The following is a 25,059-nucleotide window of genomic DNA, read 5'->3' as shown; positions in this document are numbered from 1 at the left end:
TTACTCTCCCCCTGATTTTTCCCAAGGAAACTAGGTATTTGATAAATGTCTTTATACAAATACTGATGTTGGCTGATAGGAAACAAATAATTGCTTGACATGAGCCCTGCCTCAGAATGCTGCTCAAGCCCAAGACTGAATTTCTGGGTTGAGTTTCACATAAGTTTCCCTCTGATCCTGATCCCCAGCACAATTGAGCACCTCTCAGCAGTGATTAAGGTACTTTTTCAGTATTTCTTCGTCAAGGAGGGAAGAGATGATATGAAATATACACACAGAGCCATGGGAGTGTCATTCATTTTCCATTTGGGTTTTGTTTGTTTGTTTGTGGAAAGCAGTGGGCTTTCTCTTGCTTTTTGAGGCTGCTTATTTCCTGAGGAACACCTGAGAATGACAGATTTGTATTGATTGTAGGAAGCCTTGCTTGCACCAGAGGCATTCTAAACTAAAGAAGTCATCATTGATATTTTGTACCACATAAATATTTTGTTATGTCCTATGATTTTGGTGCCCTGGTGATAAGCACCATGACCCAGTTGTTGATGAGAGCAGCGAGGGGCAAGGCTGCTTGGGTGGACTCTCCAGATCAGCATTTCTGATTGATGGCTGGAGTTTGGTGCACTGGTCTTTCCAGTATGTTTAAGGCATCATCTTTGCATTGCTATGAAAATAGGGTCTCAAGTTTCTTTTTACGTTTCTGTTTTGCAGAAGAGGATTTCATGTGAATAAACTTCCCTGAATTGCTGGAGTCACACAGCAGCTTGTATCCATAATGGAAGTACTAAACAGTTTTGGGTAATCTGATGGCCAGCTTCCTGACCTTTGGTTTCAGGTATATTTGGACTCTGCTTGTCATACTGTTGTAGTTTCCTATTCAAACTATGATTTGAGTGACTCCCCTCCCCCAGCCTTAATGAAGATGTTTACCAGAGTTGCATCTGTCTGGTGTGACTTGCAGACTTTGTTTAGTGGAGGAAGGCCCAAGGCTGGCCTGCCAGAGGTGAGATAAATTGGGACTGAAATCCCCAGGGAGAGCCTGAGGTGTGAAAGCTGTTCTGCTATGACTAGCTCTCATCAGTAATGATAACCCCTCAATTTTGTGCCACCTAAATTCACCCAAAATTATATGCTAAATATAAATATTCATTTTATAAATATGCATGTTAATTAAATATACATTTATTTTAAATGCATGTGTTAATTATACATGTTACATCAGATCACAATTAAGTCAATAGAAATTGGAGATTTGCATATAATCATCCTTGTATACTAATCAGTTGTCAGTCTAGAAAGCCATTTGCTGCATCCAGATAGAATATAGACCTTGGTCCAGTGATCAGTTCAAAGATTGTGTAGCAACGTTCTTTTGTTTTTATGGATTTTCTTGGGAAGAAATATGACTCCTTTTCAATGCATAAGGAATACTCAATATTTTCTGTATGTTTTATATTACTGCTTCCAGGAGCACTGTGGAGTTTCAGATTTTGGCTGAATGAGGTTACTCCTCTGATGTGTCAAAACTGCAGTAAACCTGCCTCAGTAATTTCTTTTGATGTGGGATGCAAATTCTCTTTGAGCAACACATGTTCTTTTTCTGGTGTGCTACCTAAATGTAACTTTGTCTGACCCTCGATCTTCTGGGAAAAATACAAGCAATTCTCCAGGGTGTTCTTGGATAGTAGTTATGGTCACATTGCTGTCTCTTGCCTGTTGATTTCTGCAAGGTGAGAGTTTTGGGTGTGTTTTGCATTTGCTATATTAAAAGCCATTTCAAATCTCCCTGACTTTGGTTTCATATCAACGTAGATAAAACTGGACATTTGTCCCATTCCATACAAATATATAAACATCCCTTGAGGGCTGAACTGTTCAGAAAGCAGAGTTACTTTGAGAGTTTGGTTTATCTGAAGTGTTTCTCTAATGGAAGGAGGTGAATTTAGAGCTCAGTTTTGCCTGGCTGTATTCCCTGGTACCCAAACTCACCGTGGCAGTTGTTGCATCCAAGGCCATCCTTGCTGGGCAACGAGCTTCACTGAGCACACTGTGAAGTGCCATCCCACCCAAAGGAATTGACCACGTGTGCAAGTGCTCTGGGGAAAGGACTTCTTCCTGAACTGGGATTTGGGGATCAAAGAGGAGGTGAAAATTGAGCTCCTGATGGCTTTGGCAGTGGGGATGCTATGTTGCTTGGGAATAAGGACCCCATCCAGAGAAGCAGTTAAAGACTTGTTTTGAGGACTGCCAAGGAATGTCGTTTATAGAAAGGCATATATCCTTAAGTGAAGGCTGCTTTTGCATCACAACAGTCTTGTGAGGGGAATATGAGAAAGTGTTGTGGTGCTTTCCCCCCCAGCATTCTCCCCACACTCACAAACCCTTGGTTCAGTGTCTCAAACAGGACTGCAGACAGCGCTGTGTCTCTCACTATGTGTTCCACTCAGTCTTGTTGACTTTTTCTCTAGAGCTTTAAATTCAGATTTCCTTGGAAACTTTACCATTATAGAGCATTATTCACTCTGAATATTTTTCAGGTTAAAACCCAACAATGCATTAAAACAAACCCTGTGAAAAGTAGCTGCTTCATCAGTCATTTTAATCTTTAAAATATTTGCTTCATGTATCCAGGACAGCGTTGATTGCTTGCTGTATTATGTAAATCTAGAGAATAAAATAGGTCACTCTTCAAATTGTCTTCTTGTAAGGATGTAATTAAGCTGCATTAAGACAATTACTGTACTGTAAGTATCTACTGATTTTTAAAAAACAATGGAGTTTTAGTTTTGACAGTGATATAATTTCCTATTTATTATGTTTTAATTAGAAACAGTGGTAAGTAGGATTAAGGTATGGTAATTTAACATAACTATTGAAATTCTGAAGTTACTGTACACAGTTGGTCTACAGTACAGTAGTAGTGGAAGGGGGAGAAGGAAAGAAAAACTTCTGATTATTCAAATCAAGAATTCCGGTAAATAGGAATCCTGAACCAGATGCCTCTGGACTCTGCTCATGTTTGGGTCTGACTCTCTTCCCCATTAAAGGAAGGATGAACTTGGTCTTTAGGAATCCTAGAATTTTTGTAGGTGCTGGGAAGGTTGACTGTAACTTTGATGCCAGTGGTGTCATTTTTGTCACACTGTGTCCTTGAAGTCTGTATTTTGGCTTCTGCAAATGTAAGAACTAAGATGAACTGAAAAACTCAAGAAGTAGAAGATATAGCCACCTTTCAGAGAGTGATGGGTAGAAAATGGCTACCCTGGCATGTCCAAAAGATTAGGAGGGATAAGACAAAAAACAAGAAAGCACACATGTGTGGGTAGAAACACTATTCAGCATAGACTTGAGCAGTGTGGCAATAGAAGGTGAGGGAACAAAGAGAAAATTGACAAGAAATCAGGTCAATTTTGGCTTTCCAAGGGTCTGTCAAATCCATGGTCTTCAGCTGTATGACAGCATGAAAATGAGCTTCCCAATCTGTCTGTTCCACTCCAATTGCCAATACCATTGTATTGGGAGGTTTCTGTGTCTAATACGAGACCATTCTTTCTGTGTCTTGAGACCTGCAGCTATGGAGAATAGATGATTCCTTCAGAATCAGCTCTTCAGCTGTAGGCATTGCTTGTGAAAACTCAGATTATCCTTCCTTTGGATAATTAGATGACATAAATAAATGTCATAAATAAATAGATGACATAATGTCATCTATTATTTCAGTGCTGGTGCTCATGTTTGCATGGTGCTCATGTTTGGGTTGGTAACTTTGATTTTAAAGGAGGAAAAGCATTTGGCACATTTCCATCCATCATGGTGTTATGGCTGTAAAGTGAAGCTAAAGGGGGCTAGAGCAACAGTAACCTGGCCAAATTGAAGGCTGAAAATGCAGAGTTGCTTGACTGGAGGGAGTAAGTGAGAGGTCATCCTCAGGAATGGAATTTTAAACCTGGTCATATGTTGGAATCCTAAATGCAGGGAATTCCCTGAACTTTGGGCCTGTAAGCCAAAGCTTAGAGTTAAACATAGGATTTGAGACCTTAGAAAAGGCTTCCAAACTTAGGTACTAGAGGTGAGACTGTAGGTTCATGGTTTAAAGCAGAGACACATTAAGTTAAGTAGAAGAAACTTAGAATTTTAGAGTTTAAGATATAAAAAAATAGAAGTACTTGCAAAAGTAAACAAGGAGTTTAGAATGCAATACTGTAAGTTTGTGTGTCATAACATGATTAGCTAAGAAAGCTTACACTATAGCATGAATCCATAAGATGAAATATTTAAAGATTAGGTCAAAACCATAAAAATCCTTGTTAATGGTGTTTTATTAGTCAATAAATCCTTAAAAAGTCTTATAACTAGGAATCTTGTGACCTTCTGAGCCATAAGGTGAAGATTTGAGCTAACTCCCCCTTCCTGCCTATGTAAAAAATAAAAAAACAAACAGCATTATCTAAAAACTCTGAAGTCCAATCTCTAACTCATTTACAATTCCTTTAAAAATCCCCATAGTCATATTTAATGTTTTCTTCAGAAGTCATAGGGCCCAAACTGTTGAAACTTATTCTCGAAATTTGCAAATGATGCGATGATAGAATATGAACATTTCATCATAAAGAACTGAACAACCTGCTATCACTGAGGAGGGAGAGAAATGGGATAATATTGCTACGTTAAATTTTAAGTCACAAGTGTAAGAAGTAGAAATAATTTCTTCCACAAGCAGGAAAATGCTGCATTTGGGCATAATGGTGGAACCAGGCCTGCCTGTGTTAAGAGTTAACCTGATCATAAATTTCTGGCCATTATTGATTACTGTGGCTAACACAGGCCTCAGATATGTCATGTGGAATTTTTGCAGTGGGAAAACACAGGTGGAAATTTATGGAAATGCTGTTCACCATTTAAGAAGGAAGAATTCAGTCAGGAACATGTGCAGGCAGGTGATGGAGAAGTTTCCTTTTACGAGGGAAGGCAACAATGGCCTACGTAATCCATTTAAAATCAAGGACATCTGACCTTTTCGTAACAAAATTAAGAAAAGATTCAGGATAGGGAGGAACTATCTATGGTAAAGGATAATAAGTATTAAGAGTAAGCAGCTACTAATAGTCTGGGAGTACAGTTTTTACCTCTATGATCCTCCACGGAGTCTTCATGAAACCTTTGCTTACCATGGGGCTCTGGCAGGTGAAATGCCTTCTGAAATTTCTCTGAGGCTGCTGTGAGGAGTCAGCAGTCTTCATGCACTTCTAGGGACTAGGCTTGTGCATAGGGTTGTGCCCTTGGAGCCCATTACCCTCTCTACAAACACCCACAAAGGGATTGAGTCACACATTAAACTAAAAGCAGCGCCTGGAAGTGAATTTGGCATTCCAACAGAGAAGTGTGATTCTCCCAGACTGATTTGCCAGCTGGCACAAGGACAACAGGGTCTGACCTGGTCACTGTGATGACCTCTGGAACAGCAGAAGTTCTCCTCCCAGAGAGCCATTACCTGCAGGATTTGCAGGATGAGCAGTAAAGATGGGAGTTAAGGGAAGCAAAACCTAACTACTGTCAATTTTAGCTAATTTGCACTCATGAATACAGATTTTTTTTTCCTTCTTGCTTCACAGGTGCACCCCTGCCACACCAGGCATATTATTCTAGGCTGCTGTGAAAATGTGGCTGCCAGGGTAAGCTGTTACAGTTAAATTGTATATCTATATTTTACAAGATCCATAATGCTCATATCTGCAGATATTCACTTATAATGATATACAGAATTATACACATGTATTTACATAAAGAATCAGGCTAACCAACTGTCCTTTAAATGTTTTGCCATTCTTGTCCTCTCTTTTCCTTTCTTTCATTCCAAACATCCCTAGGACTCCAAGATAACATTCTTAAAATAAAAGTTGGGCCTTTAAGTAAAACTTCTTTTCTGAGTAAGGAAAGGTATTGTGATTCTTACAGCCTTAACACTAATCACTCCCTGCTCCTTCCTGGAATATAAACTAACTCTGTTTATTAATCTGAAATAAACAGCAGGAACATCTCTGGCACCATTGAAAAAATGAATGCTGCGCACATTATTTTAAATGTAGTGAGTGGAAATTTTACTGTTGGTGCTTACTGACCCAGTTCAGGTGAATAATTTAGGCATGAGGATGTAAATTAATTTGCTAGGGTTTTTTTCTCCATCTTGATTTTACTTAATGCATACGGCTTATAAATTTGTATCCAGATATGGAGTAAGTTATATTTTGTTTGAACTTGTATTCCAGGCATGTCTGTGGTGGTACCAAGTACCCTGAAATCATCTGGCATCTGTGGGAGTTGCAAGAGTTCAGTGCTGAGCAGAAAATCAGGCTCTTTGTGCTTTGAGAATGCTAATCCATTGTTAGGGTTTCCTTTTAAACTGAAAATAAACACAATGTGTGTTCTGTTAACTTAGACAGGTGCTAGAGCCGACAGCTCGAGGTTTAAGGGCAAGGGTCAAGCAATCAAAAGTGGTCCTCTCTTGCACAGATCATCAAACAGGGAGTGCATCAATGGGCTCAGTGGCCAAGGCTGGAAATTAATCAGCTCAGCCCTCGGTGTTTAGCCATGCTGATTATATACTGGCAAAGTGAGCAGGAGCTGACAGGCCAGGGGAGCTAACGTAATAGGAGCGTGTTCCCAACAAAGGCAGGGAAGAAAGATCAATTTGCAATATTCTTTTCTGTACCCATGCAACAAAGCAGAAACATGAAAGCAGAACATTAAGGGATGCTCCCTATGAACTGGACAAATCAATAAACATCAGTGGTAAGGGGAGAAAAAAAAGTTTCTCGTTCTGTTGTGCACCCTGAGGCCGCTTCTGTCTTTGTGAAGTGCTGAATAGCAGTGGCCTCTGTCATGTTTCCTTTCACCTACATGGTGTCATCTGCTTCAGTCTCAAGGTGAATGCTGGTTTGCACAATCAGAGCGAGCGTTTAAGGAAATTATTCCATCTCTTTGGGAAGAGATGGTAGGAAACAACACTCTGCAGAAGCTGCAGTGGCCGCTCCATACACAGAGCTGCATTTCTACATCGGAGCTCAGGGTAGAAACTGGGATTTGGTGCTTGCACCTGGTGAAAGATTTCAATAATTTCAAACATTTCAGTTCAGAACACTTGAATAAGTGCCAGTTGCTTTCATAGGGAGTGCCAGATGCAAAATCTGGTTTGATGTATAGGAGTTTACCTTTTCTTGGAAAATGAATTCTCACAATCAATAGCTGGAATAATGTAGGAAACCCTACATTATTCCAGCTATTGATAAATAGCTGGAATAAATAGAGAAAAAAGAGAGAGAGATGGCTCCAGTTTGTAGGCATAAATAATGACTTCTAACAGCATTTGGGAAAAGGAACTACAACTGAAAAGAAAAATGTTTATTGCAACCACAGCCAAATCCGGTGTTTGGCCAGTTATTTTATCATCTTAAATATTTGGCTGTGAGAGCCAAGCCTGTAAATGAAAGTATTTCCAGCAGCGTTACAGCTTTGCACTGACCACTTTCACCTGTATGTGGAATGGTGAAATTAGATGTACATTCAAAGCTGTTGGTGAAAGAATAGCTTTTGGCTTCCCACCGGCTTTGGTGGAGTCCTCACTCTCTTGGCACTTTATTTTTAAAAGCAGATTGAGTAGAATGCTAAAGCACATGTTCAAGCATGTGACTCCTTCTTTTCAGAGAAGCCTGTGTGATGGGCTGTTACCTGCTGGCAGGGAACTAGTGAGGGCTGGGAGACAGGTGGGGACTTGTTGACTTGGGCACTGTCCCCCTCCACTCAAGCAGGACAGCAGATCTGGTCCGAGGAGAGCACCTGTGGTGGGATCCAGCACGGGCCCTGGTGAGGGTGATGGCAGTGGCAGCTGCAAAGTACTTTGGTGGTGAATGACAGTAAATGATGAAACACTTTGGACTCAGGAAGGTGTTTGTGTTGTCAGAAATTTCATTAAGTTAGTCTGTTATTTAGGAACAGTTTTCCCCCATTTGCAAATGGGGTTAGTCAGCCTGGCAGGTCCAGCCAGCAGGAATTCAGTGTGTGCCCTTTTAGCACAAACCCCCAAACTCAGCAGCTGCAAAAAAGCATGGATACCTCCTGCAAACAGGCTGTTTAATTGCAAACCCAAAGCAGGTCACCATCAAGTTATATGTGATATGAGATGTATGTCATGGCTAAGGCATGGGTGAGGAGACCTTTTTTTTGGCCAATTATTTTCTGGCAGATTTCCAGGGTAAATAAATTCAAATGAAGTTATGATAAGCCACTAGTGTCTGTCTCTTATCCATGACCAAGAAGTCCAGCAAAGGGGATGTGGGAGGAGGGAGGAGTGGGAACAGTTGCAGAAGCTGAACTAGTGCCTTGGATTAGTGTCTGGTATTGAAGAGTCAAAGAGAGGTGCCTGCTGCTTGTGAAAAGCAAATTGATGGAGGTTTTGTAGAATAGATCATCTAAGTGGTGAAGCCATGTGCCAAACTCAAACCGTTGGCATCCTGATAAACTAGACAAGAGTTGTGTGCTTTCTGTGTCCCTGAGGAAGCCCTGGGCAGTCTGGGCTTCCTGTGTGTTACTGGGGAGACAGAAGAAATGATGACCCAGGAAATGGAGTGAGTCTTGAAAATGATAAGTTAGTAAATGTTGGGAAAGGGGTTCCTGAGAGAGGTGCAAGGGTTTTTTCATGCTGCTGATCTGTCTATCATCAGCAATGCCTAATCACAATGCTCTAGGCCTTGTTAGTGTCTGAAGGATTTGATCTAAACAAGTTGCTTTTGCACTGTTCCCCATGCTTTGCGGTTCATGTGGACTTCGTACACAGAAAAATTCTTGTTCTGTAACCTGTTTTGTATCCCTGCAATAAGATTGCATGAACCTGAGGGCTTTGAAGTAATCATGACTTAAAATATTTAAATTTTTCTAATGACAAAGTTAGCTAAAAGAACATTACATTAAGATGTAAGAAATCACACAAAATGAGCACTTCCCAGGAAACAAATCAGCCTAGGGCATTGATTCTGTTTAGAGAACTGAAGTGTGGAATTTGTTATTTGTTTCTCTTGAGCATTCCATTTTGTGCCACCTGACTTGGTGTGTGTGCTGATTATTTTTCTCTGGATAGCACACAGCCATTATTTTTTTGACATTTGTTGAGGGAGAATGTGAAGTGTTCAAAGGTTAGATGGTCCGGCTGATATCCCATCTCTGTGAGCAGAAAGCACACAAGAGGCCTATTGGTAGCAGGACATTTCTGCTAAAATAACGAGGAATGGAGCAGTTAAAATTAAGATTTTAAAAAGGGTATTGTCATCTTCAAGTTTCTAAATGTCTGGAATGGAAAGCCAGAGCCATATAGGCTCTTCTTTAGTGACCTTATTACAATGAGAGTGGTAGAAATTTTCTGTATTTAAATTAAATATGCTTTCCTATTACAATAGATTCAGAAGTTCTGTTTAACTTTTCAACTTGATGAAAGCAGGACAGAAGAGAATAAAAATTACATAAGTTTCACAGTTTTAGTTTGGATAAGCAAAAAAAGTTCTAAGTCACTTATGAATACAGGTGTTGAAAATCTAATGTCGCCTGGGTGGACTTGAAAATGTTGCCTTGTCTATTCAAATAATATTGACAAGAAGATCTTGTCTATTGACAAGAACATTTTAGATGTGCATGTTGTTAAGAATGGAACAGGAGTAATAGCTGATCTCTTTGACCTGACAAAAGTGTTCAGAATTTTTAAACAGATGAGTGTTTTCAATTGTTTCCATTGTGCAACAGCCACAGCCTAATGAACAAGCTATTTTTGACCATTGGGAATACCATCCTTTCGTTATTTAATTTAAATTAAACATTTCTGCCTTACACTTTGGAAGTGCTATCCCAGTGTTGGCAAATGTCCAGAGGTTTGTAGATATTTTGGCCGTTGTAATGGTGATGGAACTGAGACAAAGTTTGAGGAAAGGATGTTAGTGACTACAGAGGAAGGGGAGGTTCTGGAAAGAAATGTGAGAAAAGGGACTAAAAGTTACGGGTCTCTTCTACTTGAGTTCATCATGCTCAATTCATCCTTTCTTTCCTGGATTAGCACCCTGCCTAATTTCTGCTATATTAAGATATGGAAAAGAAATGGTTGCAGGAAGAAATGCCCCAAAGGGTATGGATGGCCACCTGCCTCCTTCAAAGGTCGGAGCTGGTGCTGGGTATTCTTAGCCTCTGTACATGGACGCTGCTCCTCACTTATGGTCACACAAACGTTAAGATCTGGTTTTAAATTGCTACTGTTTTTTTTTCTACTTTCTTTCTCTGCTGTAGGCTTCAAGTGTCTCATGTGTTTTGAAAATTCTGTGGAACATAAACTTCCTTCTGAACACACCTGATTTTAAGTTGCTGTGTATGTAGGATTTTTTGTTGAGTTTTTTGCCTAAAAGTCAAAGTTGGCTAAATGTTGGTCTTTGCATTCTGAGAATGCCGTAACGTTGGCATTTGGCCATCAAGAAATGCTTTGTGAGTGTTTTTCTTGAGTCTTCATTCCAGGTCTTCTGAATAAACCAGTGCTGAAAGCTGAAATACCAACAAAACTTGGAAAGCAAACCTGATCTAGCTGATGCTAAATGACAGACTCTTTCTTTTCCAGATTGTTAATTGCTTGTAGTTGATTTTCCTGTATCCTGTCTTTTAAAACTGCTGGTTTTTAGGATTGTTGCAACTGTGTGTCAGCAGGGACCATCAAATCTTGATGCTGTTCCAGGCTCTGTCTCTGAAATGCTCAGAACAGACTTTATCTTCACTTGAGCATTCCCTAGAAGTTCTAGTTTTCATAATCCCTTATTTCCTAATCCTGTAGGAGGTACTTTGGGTCATATGTGAGATGTGTCTGCATTCTGTTCCTCTATTCTATTGCAGTAGCTTTTTTAAAGAAAACTGGTTTGTGGTATGATAGACAAACTTTGCGTATGATTATACTGGCTCTTCTAACTTCAGGAATGTGAAGGCTCTGGGCAAAATCTGGATGATTTTTCTCTTTGGTTTGTGGTAAGTGAAATTATAATTAAAAGCTCTTTAAAAAAAATCAAATTCTTAGAAACAATCATTTTAGTTTTTCATGTGAATGAAAGCACAGATGGAAAGAGAAAGGAGATTTATAGGAAAATCATTGAGTTAGTTTGTTTTGAATTATTTATTAACATGAAATTTTGAATCAAAACTTCTCAGATTAGCAAAATCCAGCATTTTGAAACTACAGAAAAACTAAAAAAAACCAACAACAACAAACAAACAAACAAAAAAAAACACCAAAAAAAAAAAAAACCAATCCCCAAACAATCCCATTAATATTTTTTCCCCCACTGAAAACATAGAGTCAACAGCTTTGCACAATAGTGTTTAAAAAGTTGCATTTTTGTCAGTGGGTTCTGGAATCTGGGATTTGGGTTTCTTGGGGCTGCTCTGTGGTGTGGCTCCTTCTGCCCTGGTTATTCTGATCTCTGCCTCTGGAAATTGCTCAGAGGCAATAGTTACTTTTCCTGTCACTGTTGCCAGACCTTATCAGTCCTGCTAGCTAGCTGCTTATCACTGAAATAAGCAAAAGTTTGCTCCGTCATCTACTAGTTGCCAAATACAATTCACAAGCAATTTTTTCTATGCAAGATGGACATGAAACACCTGCTAATTTCAGGCTGGTTGGTAAATCCCTCTGGAGCCTTCACAGGAGGCTGCACACAGGCTGTTCCTTCGGTCACCACTCAAAACGTGCGAGCGTTTTCAAAAGCTGACGTTGATTTCTCTGTGACCTGCATCCACACTCAGTTGCCCAACTTATGGGACTGCAAAGGCAACCTCATTTTCCAGGATCTCTGTGGATCCGTCTCTGAAGCTCATCCCTGTTATAATGTGTCTTACACCATGTTTTAGAATAATTTTGTTTTAAGCAATGAAGATGCTAGGTTGGCATGCTTTTAAAAAATAAAAGCAGACTGTTTTTAAAGTAGCATGGCAATTACCATGCCAATTGTTGCTGATGGTTCAAAATCTCTCCTTCCAAGTTTCACTTTTTTGCTTGTTGTTAATGCTTCTGCTGAGGCTACAGTGGTTATCTGCTCTGATTCACTGGTACAACCAGTATCTGTGAACTCTCTGAGGACATTCTTGGCAGCTGCAGGCCATAATTACCACATTTGAGAATATTTTTTAGGCATTTGGATCTATGGCTGGCTTTTCAGATTGCTCCCCAGCTAACGAACCCGTTACTGGTTTGACACAGTTGACAGCTGGCTGTGCTGGTGGCTAAAGAACTGCCTCTGGGGCTGTCTCAAAATGAGGTTAATGATGGGCTAGATAAGTTCCCTGCATTTCCTATACCTCATTTACCTGGAATTGTGCTCTTTATTAGGCTTTTCCATGATGACAAGAGACCTCACCACACTGCCATATTTACAGAATGGTGCAGCTATTCTGCTGGGCCAAATTTGGGCTTATTTACTGGGTTTGTCTTCTGTTTGTTTGTTTGAAGTAGTGACAACAGGAGCAAAAAATCTCTGCTCTGAAAATGCACTGTTTTAATAAAGGGAAGGGCTGTCAAACATCCATTTTGGGCTGGGCTCATACTTGTTAACTGTCTGAGCATCCCTTTTCTCTCTCAAGTTATTATGATCCACAAAGGAGTGTTTGTACTTCAGTGTGCTTTTGGTTTTCTTGCTTCCTCCCTGCAGGGCTTCTGGAGACCATGACTAATGATGGATTTGTGAAGCTTCCATGTAGATCCCATGTCTGTAAGTGCCTCACACATGGAAGTTTAATAGCTATTTTTCTTGTGATACTTCATTTGTGGTCAGCTGTGCAAGGTGAAGAGCAAACATAATGTTGATATGTGGTGCTGATATTTTAAACAGAGCCACAGGAAAATAATTATTATATTTGGGGAGGACAGCACTAAAGGGATCTTTTTTTCCCTTAAAGCTTTTCCTTCTCCCTGGGATGGTTGAAATAGTTAAGTCATTTTAAAAACAAATTCCCATCCTCCTTGATTTAAGATATATTCTTGCAGTATGTATTGAGTGGGGGAGATACTGTAGCATTTTTATGAGGAGATAAAATATTGGCTTAATGATAATTTGGCAAAGTTTCAAGGTATCTGAGAAGACTTCCTGGAAATTAAAAACAACTCAAATGTAAGAGAAAATTAAGCTACTGACCCCAAGTACAAAAGGGGAAGAGCTCAGACATCTATTCTTCCCTGCTCCTTGATTTATTCTCTCTTTTCTCTCTCTCTTTTCTCTCTCTCTTTTCTCTCTCTCTTTTCTCTCTCTCTTTTCTCTCTCTCTTTTCTCTCTCTCTTTTCTCTCTCTCTTTTCTCTCTCTCTTTTCTCTCTCTCTTTTCTCTCTCTCTTTTCTCTCTCTCTTTTCTTCCCTCTCTTCTCCCTTACCCTTTTTCTTTTTTTTCTTATCCCTTTTTGCCAACTATCTCCCCTTGACCCTGACTGCTCTCATTACAGGGTGGAGGGATAGTTTGGTATAAATTTGCTCTTACATTAGCTGCATGTTTTTAATTTTCCACAGGTTTTGTTTCTTGATGATGGTGAAACTTTTTGTGAAGGTTTTCCAATGGAGCAAATGTATCTGAGATCAAACCCCCTTTCTGCTTGAGGTGTGAGGGCTGAGGAGAGAGACACTTTCTCTGAGAAAATTAAATTCTTCTCTGTACTTCAGTCATTTGCGCCATTTTTCTACAGGAAAATATGTAAATATCTGGAGGTGTGGAGGATGTCATAGAGACTATTTTGGTCTTCCTAATGCTGCCTCCTTTATATAGATCATCTGAGCAGACTTCTCCATGCTATTCCCTCTTAGGGACCTGAGCTGATCCTCCTTGACATCCTTAGATAAAGACCTTATTTTTGGGATCTGTATGAGTTTTTGCTCAGTTGGAAAATACAGAATCAGACTCACTAGACCTCTTGTAGCATAAGGAATAATTCCTTCTTATCTGTGGAGCTCCTGACATCACTGCTGGGAAAAGTGGAAGGTGTGGTAATTGGAGACAAGTTTCTTGGTTTGGTTTTTCAGGAGGGTGGAAAGAGATTTTGACATTTGAACATGCGGAGCCAGACTCACCGCTGACGTGTTTCATTTAATCACATCAGCCAGATAGTGATAACATTTGATTCCTGCACTGCAGACATTCCATGGGAAGTGCCTGTGCAGAGCATGAACATCTGATTTTAATCCATTGTATGATTTAGCCTTTTAGAAAATTGCTACTTTTTAACATCTCAATCCTGTTCTCCTCCCTATAATTCTGGGGAAGGCTGGATTGGAAGGAGTTTATGACACAGAAGCTTGGGAAAGCTGAGAAAGCAAAGGAAGGGATATCAAGATATACTCTACACCACCAGAGTAACATTTGGTGGCGATGTTGAAAAGTGGGTTTGGGGAGAGTTATTAGCCTTTATAGCTACAGGACACTCTGGATGTCACCCAAATGTAATGGATGTTGGAGTCTGCAGTAAGCCTCAAACAGCAGCTGTTGGGGATGTGCCCCACTGCATTGGTTTTAGCTCTGAAATCCATTGTTGCTCATCCAAGTGATTTGCTGTGGGATGGAGCACAGAGAGGGTTCTTGGGCTGTGCTTGGAGCCTAGACTGGTTTTGTCTTGGGGAAGGCAGCTGGTCCCATGAAAAGCCCTGGAAATGCTGGTCCCTGCAGGTCAGAGCCATAGACATCAGCCTGAGGTCTACTGCTGTCATCAGTAAATCCCACAGATGTCAGCAGTTCAAGGGCTGATGGAGTCCAGCCTTACAGTGCAGCCATTCACAGCACTGACCCTGGGCCCTGATAAAAGTCAGCACTGACTTTCAGGTTTCTAGTTATTTATTTATTTATTTATTTATTTATTTATTTATTTATTTATTTCCATGCTAAACCCTTAAAAGCAGAGTTTCAAGCCTTGCACTCTGACCTGTTGTTACTTGCTGTTCCCATTCTTAGCCTCTTAGCTCATGTCCTGCCTGTCATCTGTGTGCTCCAGAACCTCTTTTGGAAATGGCTGTAATTACCTCACAGAGCTGTGGAGTTGGTTTCTTGTCCAAGCTCAAGTTGTGAAACTTTTTTGGTTTTTTTTAAAGATGCAAATTACAGAAACCTATTAGAGACATTTAGTCCTCCTGCTTCTTCATTTCTCTGTCTTTGCACTGGATGTTTTGTTTTCTTTCATGACTTGCCTTTTAAAACAATTTAGTGCCTGCTTAGGGTATGTCTGTCTGCTACTCTGGCTTGAAGAACAGAGGTCACTGAGATGAAGAGGATGTTGCATTTTGACAGCAAAATGCTTCAGGACAGGATGTTCTGGATAGGCCAGCTGTGTCTGCTCCAAGACTTGAGCTCTTTGGAGGGAGGCAGTGATAGAATAATATTAGTGGAAATCTTCATGAATAAACAGGCTCTGGTCCAAGCCAGTTGAAACGTAAAGGAAAGTTCAGAAAATCTGTGCTAGAACTGGGCAAGAAAGGTAAGATTTCATGGAGCATCTCCCCTGATATCTGGGCATTAGCTTTGTGCCCACCAGCTGCTTGGAAAGATTCCAAGAACTGGTAGCATCCAACACTCTGTTGTTGGCATCACCAAGATCTATGCACAGGTTGTTTGAGTTCTTCTTCCAGTAAATGCCCCTTACTGTGCTTAAATTCAGGCGTAAACTGAGCTGATGGTTCAGCTGTCAACATAAGCCACCTAGCCTGGATTTTGTGCTGGATTTCTTGCCACCAGCCCATCTGTAGGTTCATAAGATCTCTAAAGTTTTGGGAACTTTTCCTCCCTTTAAAACAAGGATGTCAGCATGCCCAGCCTAAAAAAGATAAGTTAGTCTACATTGTATCTTTGTGTTCTTATGTTTGCACTGAACTGAAAAAAGAGGTGAGCTGAGGAAGAGGAGGAAATTCTAAAGACATTAGTGCAGTTTTGCAGTCTGGTTGGCTGGGTTTTTGTGAATTGGCAAGGTCTGTGAAATTTTGGATAATCTCTAAAAAGGTGTCAGTTACAAAAAAAAAAAATCTTGTTTGTGGGATTCAAGTAATTAAGTTATAAGTAATTAGTAATTAGAGAATTAACACTGAGATTTCAAAAACTCTTTGGGGAGGCTGAATGATGTTTCTTGTATTTTGTTTAAGTCCTGTTTTGCAGTGTGTAGGTCAAATATTAGTTGTGCCTGTTTAGGCATGAACCTTGGGTGGGGGAGAGAGGGCTTGCCCTGGGTGTGCTGAGCATGTTCCCTATCAGTGCTGGCTGGTCTGTGTGCCCGTGTTTCACATTATGTGCTTCCCCTTGCAGCTCTCAATCCTTTTAAGGCTCTTCTCTCATTTAGTAGCAAGGGTGAAGCATTCAAATGTTCTTTTCCTGCCCTTTTATTGCAAAAGGACAATTTATTTCAAAAGCAGAAAGGCTCAACTTCCTTGACCTGAGGAATCCAGCTGATGTATCAGGGAACCTTAAATGCCTGGCAGCTACTGAAAATTTAGCTTTGTGTTTGCATTGTTGGCTCTGAGCTGTGGGTCTTCTGAGAGCTGCTGTGCTCACCCTGCTGGGGATGCAAGCAGGCCATTCCCAAAAGGTGAACAGAACTTCCTCTCACCTTGAAAAGGGCTGGGGAGGTGTGGCCATATACAGCTTTACAGACCTGAGCATCACCTGCTGATGCTATTTAATTAGAAGGGAAAAGAATGTGACTGGGTTGTTTATTTTTTTAGTTGCAGCACTGTAGAAACTTGAGGCAACTGTCAGGAATTCCATCAGAGGGCAAATGACAGTGGGGAAAAAAGCTAGAAGAAGGAGGTAGGTTTTTTCTCACTAGACTCTCTATGAATTATATTCTTGACAGGAATATGCATTACCCATACATGCAGCATAGGTTTGCATCCAGAAATTCACACCAGGGACTTAAGATTTCAAAGACTTTGGACATTTATCTGTTGTAAATGTAATTGTATCTAGAAGTAAATAAGACTCTGCAATTTATAGACACTTTAATCTTGCACTATTTATGGACACAGGATTGCTTAGAATAATGCTGCCTTATTTTATCCTGATGGTGTTGTATTTTCACCACTGTAGTAAGGGTTATTTCAGCTGTGAACCTTTATCAGAGTCTGTGAGTTTCTAGAGGGTTATAAACTGTCTCGTGTTGTCTCTGAAGAAACATGAACTCTCAAGCTTGGAAGAACATAGTTAAAAATTTAAGATCCATCAGTGTACCAAATATTTATGCTTATGGATAAATATAGAGGATTCTTTCCAAACATGGGTAGGTGTGCTTGTATGAATGTTCTGAAGCGAGAGTTAAAATTAACAGCGGTTTGTCTGATTCTGCTGTTTGTTATGTAAGGAGAGAGAGGGTGCACTCAGAACTAAACAGAAATATTTCTAAATTCAGAGAAAGTTGCCGTAAATAGACCCAAACCCCTTCCTTCTTCTGGGAACTGGTCCATACACAGTGCTATTCTCTCTCACCAGGGCAAGGTGGATGTGTTATTGCCCAGCTGGACTAATTTTTGGCAGGCTGTTACACTGCAGGAGAGCACCCACAGGTGTAATATTTTAGTAAAAAAGAGGGTTTAAATTTCTAGCACAGAAATGGGCTGGTAGCAGCGATGTTAACACAAGACAGAGTGTACCTCCTTTCTAATTCTAATATGCTGGCTTTTAATCAGCAGTGCTTTGACGTCTGCTGCTGAATAACAGTGAAAAAAGAGAGTTGCAGAATCAGGGCCCAAGTTTCTTAGCTATTGTATCTTGGGACAAAAGAGACACGTCAGGTCACTTCAGAGTAAACAGTGGGGTTGGAAAGTGAGGTGAAATGGAGAAAATGTTTTGGATCTTCATCAACCCACAGAAAAATCTCAGCTGTTGAGTCAGCAGTAGAGATGTTTGTACCTAACTTTAGCCCTTTTATCCTTCCTGCCGTGCTGGCTCAGCTGCATTTGGGTGTACCACAGAGGCTTTTCTCAAATGCGAGGTTTGTGCAAGTCTCTCAGATTTTTCTGTGTACTTTCTGCTATTGCTGCCTCTTATTCCCTTAAACAATAACCTTCCCTACCCTACAATGCACATATATTTGTGTGTATATATGTATCTACACCAGCTCCCTATGTGCAAAGACGGTGTTCACACTCTGGTGTGCTGGTGTCTAGGCAGGTCAATTTATAATTGTCTCCAAGTGCTTACTCCTGCAAATGGGAACATTGTTTATCTGCTGCTTGGTGACAGCCAGAGATTCTTCTGAAGCATCATAGAAAATCAAATAAATTACTTCAAATTTTATCCTTGCTGGAAGAATGTACATTGATCAGTGTAAGTGAGGAGCCAACACATCCCTGTCAGCAAGTAATAGCCTCTGGGAAGTAATTTTTTGAGCTAAAGAGGTGAACAAACCCTGTAAATGGTGATCAGTAAACAGCAAAATTCCCCTGTCCTTCAATATCAGCAAGGATACCATCAATTCTCCTGCTGTTCATTTTTGCCATCTCTATTATTCTGTGTTGTGCTGTCCTTGCCTGAGATGGTGGTAGTTCATTGTGTCAGATATTCTTGCTTTTCAGTAAAAGTAAATAGATTTTTGATTTAGAATAATTCATGTTTAGCAATAGAAGGGAGTGTTTTATTTTCTTCTTCTCATTAGTTACAGTTTGTTAAGGCATTTGCATTTGAAGAAGAACTTTGTCCTCTCTCTTTACATCCTCCTGCCTGTTCAGGCACTTGAGCTCCTTCTCATTTGAAATAGCTTCCTTTTTCTTTTTTTTTTTTTTTTAAAAAAAAAAGGTCTTAAAGGGTAATAATCCCCCAAATTACAATTATCAGTATTTATCAAAGTAAAACATGGTGTCATGCTGCATTTGATACAAAAACATCCAGCTGAATATTCTATTAGACAGGTCCTGTGAAGTTAAAAAGAGGACCGGGTTGAGTTATCTCACCATGGGAGGAAAAAGGCATGCACAATCAGATATTTAACACTCCTTTGCAATTATGGGAATTTTTATTCTCTCCCTGGTAGGGAACATAGCATTTTACTGCAGTGTTTCAAGTTTGCCTCCAATGGTATCTGATAGAAGTGCTTTTATCCCCTGAAGATACAGTACAAAATACAAATCATCATTGGTTTTATCTCAGCTGGAGCTGCCTATTTTCTAAATGAGTTTACTCTGTGCTACTGCCCATCAGGCACATTTTTCATCCTTCATCCCCACTCTTTTACTATAGCTGGGTTTAAGTCCTTTCTTCTGTCCTTTGTTCCTTCAGCTCAGCGAAGTAAACAGCAGGATTGATCTTACACTGCATTTTGGTATTGTTCCAACTGCTCATCAATAGACATGGGCTGGGAATGCACTGACTGGAAAAGAAGGGCAAGATTGAAATTCACTTTTTGTTCTTTGTGCCTTTTAGTGTGCAGCGGAATGTCCCTAATCTGAAAGCTGCTACACTGACTGCCTATCAACATGCAAATTAATCATCAAGTGACGAGTCCCATATTCGCTCAAAGTAAAAGTCTTTAAAGGTATCTATGGAAAAAAAAAAGGCAGAGGGAGAAGTAAAAAAGGTGCTTTTTTTTTGTTTATTTGTTTTTCTGATGCAGTTGCTGATGACTGATATGGGGAGCATTATGGGTTTTGAATCTACTCTCTTGTTTAGTCACAAGCCTAATGCTTTGGAAGCATCTTGGTAGGGAGGGGAATCTTTTGGTATCCTCATAAGCAAGACAACTTAAACTAAAGATTACCTGCAGTTACCAGCAAAGCAAAGGAGTTATTCAAGCAAAAGCCATATCATGACTACAAATTATTTGTACCTGCTTTCCCGAGGAAAGGCAGTAGAAATAAACTTACAAATGCTGAATATGTCATAGTTTCTCATTTTTTTAGTACATAGTGTTTCCACTTGTAACTTTTCCCTGGGGTCTTGAAGGATTATAATTGAATTTGGGGCTGTAGCAAGAATATACAGTACTACTGTGTTTTAATATCTATTGGCTTTTATATGGCAGCTTGATAAAATGTTTGAATGCGGGAAAAATGTAGGTATTCTTTATGGAAGACTAAACAGCTGGCAGAGAATAACTGAGGGCTGGAAAAGAGCTGGCTTACATGTTTGAGAGCTGTTCTAGTGTGCTTATCCGGCCGTTGAAGAGCAGTATTTCAGACAGGGTTTCACTCTCCATCATTGTTGGACTGATATGCCTATAAATACATTGCATAAGAAATGGCACCAACCTGTGGCCCTAACTGAAGTAGTTTAATTAATTATCACAGCACTGAATGTATTTCATCTCCCTGTTCTTACTAGTTCTTCAGGACTTCTTCATCCTTGCCTGTGTGATTAGAGTCCCAACCACAGAACTGTACATATGCTGCAATCTCAAAAACTTTATTTATTTATCTGTCTTGCCCACTATATGATCTGAATATCTATCTGCATCTTAGAAACAGACAGGAGGAAGAAATAAGAAAGGATTGCATGCTGGTCTCACACCAGAGACCTACCCACATCCAAAGTTGCTCATAATTTTTGTGTTAGCTTACATTTCTTTCAGCCTTCTTGTTCTGCACCCAGGGGTAAAGTATCCTTTGCTATGTAGATAGGGTTGTAATTTTCATTCTTTCTTGGAGGCAAAAATGCTTCCTCCTTGTCTATCTCTGGAGGAATCTTTCAGAAAAGGGGAAAGGAAAAAAGAGAGCGAGAATAACAGAATGTTTTATGTTGAGCTGGGTCTGAGCTGTGAAGTGCATGTAACAGTCCCAAACCCCCCACAGTCTGGGGGCTGAACACTCTGCTTTGTGCCAGGGTGCTTGGTTTCTTATGGGGGCAGTGTGATATGAGATGGAAGTATGAGCAGGGAGGCCAAACCCGGGAGAGGAATTAAAGTCTCAGCCTGGACATGAGTGTGAAGGAAGGTGTGTGTGTGTGTGTGTCCCCACAATAATCTGTTAATAGCTGGGGCTCTGCCTGCAAGCTCTGAACTCACCTTTGGCTTCCCAGTGTTGTCTGGGCTTGCTGTGTCCCCAGCTCCAGGGAAGCAGCTGGGTGTGCGAGTGGATTTACACCTGGGCAGCGGGAAGGGTTGTTCTCATAACTAACCTACCTCAGCACCAATTGGAAGTGACTTCCAAGCCAGCTAAGAGCCCAGCTGCAGGGACTGGGGCTCTGCCTCAGCACTCACTGTGGGGGCAGACTGGGCTGGGGGAGAGAACATCTGAACACACTGAGCAGAGTCTCTCTGTGGCTTTGGGTCCAAAAGAATTAGTGCCTTTTAAAAATAGAAAACAGATTTCTTCTTACTCAGGAAAAGAATAAAGGCTCCTGAAGATTTCCATGGGAACAAATTCTAGTATTTTTAATTTGTAAAGCAGCGGCATGTTATGCCTTTGTACAATTTTAAGGGTCTTTGGGATTGTTTTTTTGTTTGTTGTTTTTCTTAGGTGAAGGGGAGTGGCCAGCTTTCTCAGACCTGCTGCTGGGCTCAAACCAGCAAAAAGTTTGCGAAGCGTCTCTTTTTAGCTGGAAGTGGCTATCTTCATCCTCCCTGTCCCACTGTGGTCCTTTGGCAGGGATGTAGCTGAGCCAGGATCCCAGCCTCCTTCCCAGGTACATAGGCCCGTACCTGGATGTGTGGGCATGCTGCTGCAATGGAGCCGCATCCCAGCTCCACCTGATCCAGTGCCCCACTGCCAGAGAGCACCGGGCTGCTGCCGGGGGAGCTGAAGCTCTTCTCAGCTGGAAGTCACTTTCTATCCCAGACACCTGGCTCTTGACTCTCAGTAGGAAAGGGGTAGCAGACTCTGTTTGCAAGCAGCCAAGCCAGGTACTATCTGTACAGACACAAACACAGGCACGTGCTGATTTTCTTCTTGAGGGGGTTTCAGGCAAAGCTTTGGTTGCAGCAGCATGTCTGCAAACTGCTGACATGCAGTAATGTAACCAAGACCTGTGTCTGGGCTTGTTGGAGTCCAACAGTGCTTATAGCCAGACTTGAGGTTTGAAATGGGCCTTGATCAAGGCTCTGACTAGTTCTTCCCAGCAAGGATGTGCTCTCTGCTAAGAGAAAGCTTATTCAACAAGGTTGGCAGGAGAACAGAGTGCTGACATGTCCATTAAAATTAGTGAGGTGTCCTTCCCTCTGCTTCTGCTGCTGGCCTGATCCTTGTGAGCTGTCTTTGTCAGGAGCACCATAGGGACAAGAAAATCAGTGCTGCATATTAAGAAGGATGTCACATAAAGCAAGAAATCTTACGAGGTCATTGCCTGTGCACTCTTTTGCTTTCTTTTAAGCATACGGGTCATGATCTAGGAATGGTACTCCTCAGTTTAGGGCTCCCACTGAGAATCTCCAAATCATGAGCCACTTGCTCCCTCTTACTTTATTTCCCTCTACAGTGGGATGGAAAGGAGAATTGGAGGCACAAAAGGTAAAGCTCACATATTGAGATAAGAACAATTTATTGGCAACAGCAATGAGATAAGAAAATAAACAGCAACAGTAATAATGACAGAGGGTACAAGAAAGAGGTGAACAATTCCCAAGGAAACCCTCTGACAACAGACAACACCCAACTGCTCGCTCTCAATGCTAGGCCAACTAGAAGAGGCCCCTTCTCTCTGGAAGAGACTCCCTTTCCCTCAGCCCTGGCAGTGACAGGAGCTGAGGGAAAGGGAGCAGCCTCTGGGTCCTGGCCATACCTGGCCTACCCTCTCCAGGTTACTGCCAAAATTAACCATGTCCTGGCTGGAACCAGGACAATACATTGGACGAGGAGACAGGCAGGCATCACTAAACTCATGCCCAGATAGGAGTGATAGGAGTAACAAGCAGTAATTTTGCTGTCTGCCACTCTTTCCTAGACATTTAAGTGAGATGATGACGTTATGTGGCTTGTGGTACCCGGCCTCAGTGCTCTGTCGGGATATACACTTCCCTAAACAACTGCAGGCATTTTCACTTGTGCAGGGTCCCTGTTTCTGTAACCCCTGAATTTTGTGCATGCCAGTGGCATGGAGCTTCCTGGCTTCTCTCCGAGATGCATTAGCCCAGGAGCGCTCTCAGTCGTTACAGCTCAGCATGTGGGTATTGATCGCTGCTGCCCGTCCCCGAGCCAGCGCGGATGAAAGCAGGTTGAAGGGGGCAGTGCTGGCTTGTGCACCAGCGTGGGTGACATTCTGGCTCTGTGACATCAACCTTGTCCTGTAAGAAGTGGTCTTCTGCTCTTTTAGATTATCTTGTAGCATGTTGCCATGCTAATTTTATGCAGGAAACACTGACTGAGGTACCCCTAGTTGCGTTCCCTCCTCCCTGTGATTGACTGTGTGCTGAAGTACTGTCACAGAAATGTGTGTGTACTTATGTGTGCAGGTACCCATGTAGGGGTGTGTCATCCTGGCTTGTATAAGGGCTGGATTCCTGCATGCCTCTGTACTGTTCCTGTGATTTTCCTTTTGCAGTATTACTGATGGGTGGGATCTTTTTCTGCTCTGCATATGCTGCCCATCTGTTTTCCTCGGGAATTGGGCAGTGATAGCGGGGTTCAGCATCTTTGGATATAAGATCAGAAAGGGAATCCCCCTCAGTTGCTGACTTGCTGAAGCTGGTCACATGCTGAGCCAGTAAGTTTTACTCTTCACCTTGGCTGACTTCAGAGGTCAGTAGCTTGGGGCCAGACAGTTGCCTGGGATGTCACATGCTGTTCCTGTAGCTTGTGGAAAATTTAATTTTACTGTTGAAGCATTTCACTGATAGTAGCACAACTTTTTTTCAGTTAAACAGGATGCTTTTACAAGAGCAGGGCTTTTTAAAGCAATGTGGTGCTTTTTCTTTGACTTTTAGGGAGAGCCCACTGTGCAGGCTCAGTATTTGTAGAGTAGGTTGGCCTGTACATGGATGCAGGAAGTCAGGTGCTAATGGAATCAGCTGGAGCTTCATGCGGGTTCCCTGTGTCACTTGGCCCAGCTGGTCTTTAAGAGATGTTTTGGAAGACCTTGCAGCAAGAGAGAATGATAACTGTGCTTAGACAGCGCAGGCAGGTAAGCCCAGTGTCTGCAGTTTAGGTGTAAGTGGGAGATTTCCAGCAGAACAATGTGTTGGGCCAGACAGTCTGCTGGCATCAAAATATTTCTGCAAAAATGGGGCTTTTTATTACAGTCTTCCAGAGCTATGAGCACTGTGAGGCCTTCTTGATTTTCCTGCCTGGTCTTATATCAGTGCCAGGCTGCATTGGTAGAGTTCAGGGCTGAGCTGCCCTGGAGCTTGGATATTAGGCCCACAGCCTCTGCTTTTAACTGTTTTTGGAAATGTTAGGGTTTCCTTTTTGCATGTATGTAGGTTTCTTTGCTTTTTTTTTGGGGGGGAGGTTGCTTTGTTTTTAAATAATTTTTTCCCAGATCATTAGAGAAGGAGAATTTTACAGCTCAACACAACTTAAAGCTGAAGAAATCTAGGCAGATCCTCTGACTCCTTTCTTCCATATCAGTATGAAAGGTTTGACTTTATATTTGACTTCTTCTCATTGAAGTTATCCCTGGAGATGGCACAAATAGCCTTAAATGTTGCCAGATCAACCATATCAAGGTCACTGTCTTCTACAGCCTGGCCCCTTTTCTGGCCTCTAAGGCTCCCATTTGTGCTGGAGCTTTCCAGTGTATCTGGGATGAGATGGTCTCCAGCCCCAGCCCAACCTACAGCCTTACAGGTGAGGGCCAAGGATTCACCTATGGAGGTCTGCAGCACCGAATTTAAAAACCAGACAATCTTTTGGCAAAACTAATTTTCCTCTGAAAGTGCTCTCCATTACACTTATCCCCCTCGTTTTTATAATGGAATGCACACAACAGTACGCATATTGACTTATGTTTTCAGTCAATATCAAGATTTATTGTCCCCTGAGTTAAATGAATCACAATATTGACCTCATTGTAAGCCAATACCGGCTTAATGTATTTTTTTAGAGTATTTTGTATTCATTTTTAGTAATAGGGCCCATACAGTAGTCTATAATATTCATTTGTATTCTCCCTCTTGCTTT

The sequence above is a fragment of the Fringilla coelebs genome, assembly GCF_963513975.1.
Source record: "Fringilla coelebs genome assembly, chromosome: 3".
Taxonomy (NCBI): domain Eukaryota; kingdom Metazoa; phylum Chordata; class Aves; order Passeriformes; family Fringillidae; genus Fringilla; species Fringilla coelebs.
The sequence above is the reverse complement of the archived record's forward strand: the minus strand, read 5'-3'. Positions refer to the sequence as shown.